This window comes from Sinohyriopsis cumingii, chromosome 9, assembly GCF_028554795.1.
Source record: "Sinohyriopsis cumingii isolate HCF-2022 chromosome 9, ASM2855479v2, whole genome shotgun sequence".
Taxonomy (NCBI): domain Eukaryota; kingdom Metazoa; phylum Mollusca; class Bivalvia; order Unionida; family Unionidae; genus Sinohyriopsis; species Sinohyriopsis cumingii.
Genome location: NC_142969.1, coordinates 23,659,863 through 23,669,451, shown reverse-complemented (window position 1 = coordinate 23,669,451; position 9,589 = coordinate 23,659,863).

The window sequence follows — 9,589 nt, the reverse complement described above, 5'->3', positions numbered from 1 at the left end:
ATTAATCATCACAGTGAATCTGACTCCAAATGTAGCATATGAACGTGGAGAGGAAAAAGCAACCTCCTAATTTCTAGATATTTAAATATGATTTTGTGGCCACTCACTATGATGCATGGAGCTATCTAATAAACATAATAACCTTGAGAATATTGTCATTACCTGACCGCTAATTTGTTAAAATCAACATTTCTCCCTGGTTATGTATACGTCTTTGTTCGTATTCTATAGGTTAACCTGAAATTTATACGGATCACTACTTCGTATGCTAACATATGCACTATCAGTAAATCATGAGAAGGCAAACAAGGCTGGTATTTGGGTCCCTTAATGACGCCCTTAGGATGGGTCCCATGGTACTAACTGAAATGTTGTTCATAGCCTAAAGTATTATAGACTTACTAGACATTACAATATATAATCATCATGAGTGCGTGTGGGTGTGTGGCTCTAATTCTGCCCCACTCGATAAATTAATAATCCCACTTTGCCGGAATTAAGCCGACGTACATGACTGAATGGGCAAAATACGTCTATATTTAAAGATCTGTTCATCTACTATAAAATTACATATGTATTAGGTTCCTAAGTTCCTGATGAAAAACAATACCAATCCCCTGCATACCCTTAGTCGCCATCTTCGGTTCTTTACTTGGAATACATTGAGATCGCTCATACATGACAAAATATACAGCTTCTCCGAATACTTATGGCTAAGTTACTTATGCAGCAGTCGAAGACCAGTGGATCCCTCAAAACCCACTAGAAACATGCCTAGGGTCATAGTATAGAACAAATTCATAGCTCTAATATATACATCTGCATAAACTTCACACGAGACTGGGTAAATAAAGTACAATACATAACAAAAACACATTAGGTCGACAGTCCTCCTCGTAACCATTATCTAATGTTAGAATTGTATCTGTAGTATTTTACAATTGGTATTGTCTGTACGTCTTATCTTCGAATAGTATGACATGACTTGTATTAGAATGTAAATGTTGCAAAGCAATCAATTTGCCCCATCTGTCTACACACTATTCCTTTCCATGTTGGTCTGCATATGCACTAAATATCATGCACATTTCGCAATATCTTCCAAAATATATATATATAAACATCACTCGATACATTATGAATAAATTCATAGCACTAAGATTGATTCTAATCTGGTTAGTGTGTAGATTGTATAAAACAATTTGCAGATAATAATAATCAAATTGGCTGGTTGAATCTGGTACCTATGTCAAAACGTGTGTAGACCGACTCGTTAACTCAGTTGAAAAAGTATTAGGTCCGACATCCACCCATACCATTCTGGGTCGACTGCCTCATTGTGTCCTTCAAAAGAACACAAGTCCCACTTCTTGTTAAAACTGCTCGAGTGCAGTTACGAAAAAGGACCAACAAATTAAGCTGTTTCAATGGCACAACTCTAGTGCTTGATAGCTTTGACTAGAAGTTATATCGATACATAGAATCAACTATCGATCGTTTTTAGTTTTAGCCAGTTGCAGATTGTAATAGTGATTTCACTTCCAAATGTCAGCTGCAGGAAAAGAGATCCAATGCAGAAACTAGTTGCCAACGTTATTTATTTCAAAACTTATATAGACGTTTGTGTTCATACGAAATCAGTCTATTACGTGTTCCAGCAGCAACCTTCATAAACGTCCCAGTGGTTTTATATCCCGTCGGTCTTGGTAATACCTTGAAATCAGGATTGATATTCATTTTGATGTCACCGAGTTTCACGAGATTCTAAGTACGGGCTGAAACAATGTTATTAAGAGCAAATAAAAGTTCAAATGAAACAGTACATGCTCATAAACCTGCTGATTTATATATTGTTTTTAAAGTTAGTATACGTGCTCTATCTCTTTATTTCCATCTCTCTCTGTCTCTCATTGTGTTTTGTTTTGTTCTTGAAATTGCATGTCTTTTGATGTAGACCTATTAATATATTTTATTTATTTTGATGGTGGTTTCTATAGATCTTTTTGATACATTTTAGTTTGGATTTGAACTATATCTATTATACAAAGAGCGAAACCAAACATCGTCAGTCTCAAACAGCCCATTCTTTGGTACTTGTGTCAGGCACATATGCCTGTTGTATCTGATGGCCTGGAGTAGTCGTTTACATTAAAACTCTTTGAAAGGGTGACTTGATCAATTTCCTTCTGCATTCAAGTCTAAAATATTTTCGGCATCGTGTGTTCCCTTTTGGTTCCTTCCAAATTTTGCCATCCCTTTAATGTTACTCCAGATATTCTTCCCAATCGGAAGTTATTTTCAATTTTATGTTAAAGTTATTTAATTGGATACCAATAGGTTATTGCCAATGAATGGTCTTCAGGGCATACATTGGTATTATTCTAACCCTATTGTTGAAATACGACTGGATTTCTTTTGGTACCAGCTATATAAAGCTGAATACGTACAGATCACCGACTATATGTGGGAAGTATTTATGATATTGGTAGATATACATGTCAAATAATTTGAAAAAGGATTAGTTAGTTGTTTTAGTTTCTTTGGTTGCTTATTGTGGTACATGGCGCGAAGTTTTAGTATACTTGAAGTAGGAATATTCATTTTCGAAAAGCTAAGTAATTATTGAAGCTAACGTCAAATCACTAAAAACACCATACAAGCGTGAAATTGGAGATGTACTTGTGAGGTCATAATATGCTTAGAGGAGACTTGAAGTCCTTGGAAATGGGGAAACACGCATATCGGTACCGGGTATGAAAACATACTCAAATTGGTTCAGTTCTATCAATATTTATTAGGAACAAAGCCCTACCTAGGCGATCTTGATTTCAACCTTTCTTGGACATTTTCTAGTCAGAGATCTGTTCCAACAGCACACAAAGTTATCAATAAATCCGTCTAGCCGATTTCGAGATACCGGAGGGTTATATAGAATACGTGGAGGGGCTGGTCGGTAAGAAGATTATATCTTATGTATACAGTTGGGCCATTAGTTCCCTCTTTAAAGAATTTCGACATGGGCCCTTCTTTGACATTTTATCTATCGGGAAGAGGTTCGAGAGACGAATTTCATCTATAGGAATCAATGACATATTGGATAATCGATGTGCACCAACTATGAAAAATATGCACAATTAAAATTGAACGAAGAAATATATTGTAATTATTGAACCCCTACTTACAAGATTTTGTTTTCCACACTTCCTGGACAGTATCTAGTGAGGGAGCTGTTCTAACAGAAAGTGTGTATCCCTTACCTTTTAAAAGTATTCCAATGCCTTAAGGGAAGTAGGTTCATTTTGAGATCCTTTACGTTTGCGGCGTTATTTATTAGAGCTTAGTGGATGTTTTCTATTGTCATAGGTTTCACATCCAATTACCATTGCTCAACATTTGTATTTCTCGTTACGTCGCCCCGTCTGGTATTTGATCAGACTGATTATTTTAAAAAATTCCACTTCACCTGAATTTATGCGTTGATATCTTTCCTACACCTTTACCTCTTCCTCAAACGGTTGAAGAAATAAGTCTATCTCCACTGGGTTCATTTCGAGCAATACATTGGAAACATCACAATTTTGAACTCGGTCAGTGCTGGTTGTCATTTTGTTCGACGTTGACAAAATTAGTTATTCGAAAGCGCTTAACACTACTGGGAATTGACCCGTATAAACAATGTTAAACTAATGGACTATTTATGATGTTATTAATAATCAAACATATAAACATTCACTAAAGTTTATCAGCTGCATTTTAAAAATCATAGTTTAAGACCAGCAAAATATCATTTGAACAAAAGTAACATTTCCTAATTGAATTAAGTGTAACAAGGTATCACGTTCTTTAATAAACAATGGTAAACATTCTGAACTTCATATATATATATATATATATATATATATATATATATATATATATATATATATATATATATATATATATATATATATAGCTGCAACAAATGAGATCTTTGCTGCAGTGTATGTTCACCATCAAGTCACAATAGGCAACATGTTGAAATGATAATAATCTAATTTATTCAGAACATTTATACATTAAGAAATTATTGATCAAGTAGGGCACACTGAAACTTGAATGTAATCAACGATCAAATATTTCACTTTGCATAATATTTAGTTGTTTACAGTATCCATTGCAAATATTTTGTCATGAAGAAAAATGATAATATATAAAATTTATATTAACAGGTAAATGGTGGTCCGTTTTCTGTTTCATGATTGCTTTTCTTTGTCTTTATATTTACAGATCTTATGTTTAAATTGTCAGTATATGATCTGTATTGTTCTGACATACTATTAAGCTTTATGCCTACCTACCTACACACATAAATACTTACTTACCGTGACGGGGCGAAAAAGACATGCAACAAGAAAAGAAACATTTTTCTATGGTATCAAAGTACAGGTAATATAATGAATTGATAAATATCGGAGATAAATTTGTAAAATCATTCTTGTTAAAATCTGTGTCTTGAAGCCAGGTTTTACTGACTGAAAGTCACAGGCTTTCCGAAATATGATTAATATAAGTTTTCCAGGTGAAGATCTGACAGCGACCGAGTAGGGATTATGTTCTTGTGACCTATGTTATTACCATAATCGCTAATTGTATCAGCCAATATAATGCAATTTTATATCTTGACATCTTTGTGATTGAGCAATATTGCTCAAGAGCATCAATGTGTGCCGAACTATTTGATTCATTTTCAGTTGTCTGAAAGCTGCATTTCCATTGGCTTTTGCAAAGGTATCCAGAGCATGACCCTTACGTGGTAAATGGCAGACAGTGGAGATCTGATTTTATTCAGATTGAGGCTTTGTGTAACCCTGAGTGACAACCTATTTCAAACAATTTGACAAGCTGAGACATCGCATAAAAAGCATGCTGGTACATTTGGATAATGCCTGTACTCATTCTGACGCACAAGGCATAATTACCCTGCTGAAAATGATCTGACACAAATATATACAATATGATTGCTAACATAGAACGTTTACAATTTAATAAACCTATTGATTTCTACTTACAATGTCTGTGTACGCTACGGCGGATATGGTGTGGACGAATCTATGGGGTCATGAACTAAACACACATTCTTTTGCCATGTTAGTAAAGCATACATTATAAGTAACAGTGCTTTTCTTTTGGTTGTAAGGGCGTATGACTAACATAAATGATCTAATTATAAACTGTCATGATTCACATATAAACAGTTATCAATGAATGAACTTCAACCTCAAAAGCTCAAAAACAGTCACTGAAACATGAACTATAGGTCATATAAACCTTGTGCCACAAAAGTGTAGTACTTGTCAGGTAGAATGTTCCCACGAACTTTCAGGAATCTTGGTGGATAATATGCATATAACATGAAAAGTCTCGTGTGAACATCAAACAAATGCTATTGGATCAAATGACCTATTATTGAAATAGGGGAAGAGTGCTCTTCAAGATGCAGCACTACACCAAGATTCATGATGATAGATTGCGTAGTATGTACACAGCAAGCAAATAAAATATAGGTTCTGAAATAAATTTAACCCATAAACGAATCCAACAAAATGTGAACTATACCACAGTAACCCTTTATGCACATGCGTGGTACTAACAGAGATGTATACAACTATCTAATGTAATGATTCAAACGTGAGAAATTAAAAATTAGATAGCCCAATGTTAATCAAGCGTTAGCTATGAATCAGAGTGACCTAATTTTGTGATTTTGGTGTAACGCCTATCAAATTGCACTACCCCGCCAAGTTTCATAACTTCAGGTGTAACGACTGTAAAAGGCCTACGTGGTCGTGAGCTAAACACAAGAATTTACCCTATCTAAGTAAAATGTGAAACGTAGGTCACAATTACCTTATTTTGTTGTGTGGTTTTGCAAGCAATAATCCGGCTTGATGATTCTAGCATGCACATTGTTCGAGATTCGACCAGTCAGTGAAATATGGGTTGCATTGATTATCTTTCTGTGATGACGGTATAGTACTCAAGCATCAAGGTTCATGATTCTAGTTACGAAGGTGGGGTGATAAGCTATATATTCGGTCCTGACCTAAACGAAAACCGCCAGTAAAATCTGAATTAGATATCATAGTAACCTTTATTTGTCCAATTAGATGGTACTAACAGACATGCATATTATCATCTATTATGATTATCAAAGCATCATCAAAGCTTGGGAATTTTTTTAAAAGCATAAACGATAAGTAATTTTCGATGAAGCATTCACATGGGGTTCTCTTGACCTACTTTTGTTGTGAGACCGTAGTATTGACCAAGATACATCCCATCACTATCGTTTTTAATTCTTGGCATAATAATATTTGTACAATGTCCAAATGAACATTGGTTCATAGATCAAGCGCAAACACGTAGCATAAGCCAGTAAGATGTGAAATGTAGGTTGCAGTGACCTCCTTTTGCACAGTTATTCACTTAGATGTTATGAAACCCACTCTAAATTGTTGCTTAGGAACAAGGAAGAAGAAATTATTGAGAAACAATGAAGCTGCACATTTGAATATGCTTTGATATGTGCCGTGGTCGAGCTGGGTGGGTGGTTGTGGTGGTGCAAGAGTTAACTCCTTTACCTTAAAGAGACGACCTAACATGGGTACTCATTAGGCAGTTATCACTAGGAAAACACATCCGATAAAATTCGCATAAACTCTAATCTCAAGAAATTGTGATTTTTAAATGCCATAAACCACTTTATTTTTATAATTTTGCAGCGATCAGAACAAACGTTGTGCAATCATTACATTGAGACAATTGTTTTGTTCTGCATGGAATAGCATCATTTGTCTACAACCGTTCTTCATTTCAATTAAAGCCTTACTTCATAACAACATTTGCAAAGAATTCTAATAATATTTAAGGCGACGTATATGTATCTTAAAAACAATAATCGTTAGTATCTTTTTATTAATTTTAGGATAATCGTCACGTAGATAATTGTTTTCATCCCTGAGAAAAGGTCCGAGTTTTATATAAGAACATAATCTAGAAGAAGTAAATCAAGATTTGACGAAAATCAAATTCTTAAGGTCATATGCCAATTGCTTTTTAGATATTATATTTTTATTCGTTTATTAAGGATATCAAATATTTAATTTAAATATATTTAATTTAAAAAGATTTGGCTGTTAAAATTTGTCTTTGATACTAAGCATTCAATGACACAATTTTCAAGCATTTGTGTCAAAAATATATACAATCTACAGCTTAGTACCTCATGAACAGATATTTGCCGTTTTATGGTTTACAATCCAGCCATACGTACTATTACAACTGGTCTTAAACTAGGTAAAATAAAAAAGTGAATACCATCAAGTTTTGTAAAATTCAACAAATAATTTACTTCCTGGAATAAGGAGTGAAAAGTGTAAAGCGAATTTGTGGTATTGCAAATTAAATCCCGAATAATACATGTTTGGAATTATTCATGATGTAGGGATGCTGTTCAACCGGCGTGGAATTCATAATTTGAAAATTATGTCAGATACTAAGTGTTCCTATATGAACATCAGGAAACAACTGCTCATATTCAAGAAAAGCTGTTTTAGTTCATTCTGTTCTTGGTGCTGCAGTTGGAACTGCATTGTCTTTATTGCGTGCTATTTTTTAAAACTTAAATCAAGAATAAATAACATATCCCAGTTTCGTGCAGTGTGGGCACGTAGAAAGGGGTAAGGATGTTTTATCAGTCTGATCAAACTTTGGATTCCTATTAGTTGTACCAGACTGAAAGGTGTAAGTAGTTTCTTGAGACTAGTTTGGCTTCTTATTAACCATCTGGTGAGATGAAAACATTTTGACAAATTACACTGTGTGGGCCAAGGAATACTCGTCAGCTGTATATATCTAACATTCATCAAGGTACATTTTGCAGTCACTATGGACACAGTTCATGAACTCTTCGACTAATATTAGTTAATTGTCATAATCTTTCTCAATCATATAGAAGTCGACCAACTATCCAATTGTCGCGCTTTTTCCCCCATGCAAATTCGAATCAAACCAAAAGCAGTTCCAATAAGATGGGTCAGTATCGTTCATATCGGCCCTCTTATGTCTGTCAGGAAAATGCACCTGTTCTTGCGGAATTAGACTTGTGTAATGAAATTCATGTCTACTCTGGATACTATATCTCAAGGTCGTACGCAGAACCAAACGCAAGTGCTGAAGTGGTACTTTGGAAAGACCGATCAGTTGCGTAAGGTGAGATCTTACTTCTTCTTACATTGAAAGACGGTAAAGATGACACTATCTTCCAGATTGCATTGGTCTGTTCTATCAGCATAACAAATTATGACCCCACATCAAATATATGTTACGATCAATGGTCTTAAATTAAATAACAGAAGAAAGAGAAACCAACAAGTTTTGTAAAACAGTACAAATAATTTAATTATCCAAGTCGTAAAATGCAAATTTCAAAGGAACTTACAGTATTATGAATTAAATCCTAAATCATCCTTAAAAAGATATATCACAACTCCACAAGAATAGAATACTCCACTCATATGTCTTAACGTCAATTATATTTGTAGTGTTTAGACAAAAGGAGCCATACCAAATAATATAAACACAGGCTAATACAGTAAGACGTTTATTCTACTCTAATGCGTGTTGTAGGAAGACTTCTGACAATAATACTTGAAATTAGGAGCTTGTATATTACAAAACAATCCCAATGCAACGAATGATAATAAAATGTGAAGAGTATTTGGATAATATTTTGAAGGAAGTCTAATGTTATACCCCAAATTTAAAATAATTTAGCCCCATTGTATCAGAAGAGCTACTACATGTTTTCTAACAAGCAAACTCCTCCCTAAATTTCAGATCACTTACACCTTGACTATATTTCCATTTCACTAGCAAACCCCTTAATAGAGATTACAATCTTCAATAACTTTTTTTGGAACTTCAGAATAGTAATGCATTTAAATACAATCTAATTCAGTAGATGAGTGAAAAACCTGTGTTTTGTCAAAATCAGTAAAAATTAAAATATATGTTTTCAAACCTTCCACCTTAATATTTCAAGATTTATTTCTGTTATGGAAGCATATATACTTTGGTATCATATTATATCAAGTCATGTAACAAATATGCATATACTAGACTGAAACAACGAGGATTGGTCCATGCAATTAATCATATCAACCTCATTAATTGAAGTTATTATTATTATTATTATTATTATTATTATTATTATTATTATTATTATTATTATCAGTATTATTAATGCTGATAGGAATTCTTTTAAAAAAAGAAAATTGTTTTTGATAAACTCTATACAAACATAGGTATTCATAATGCACTTTGCGGAGCTTTAATAATGATACAAATTTAAAAGACGCTATCTCCTAAATTATTGAAATGTTCGCTGTTGAAAGCTGTTAATGAAGATATGTTTTAAATAAATTATTCAATTCTAACTCTCATTCTTTTTCAAACGAAATGAGTTCTGGCCTGAACAACCACCATAAATAAGTGTATCGCTCCGGTGTTCCTGAGGTTAGAGCTCGTAGAGCATCCGCAACGGATGCGG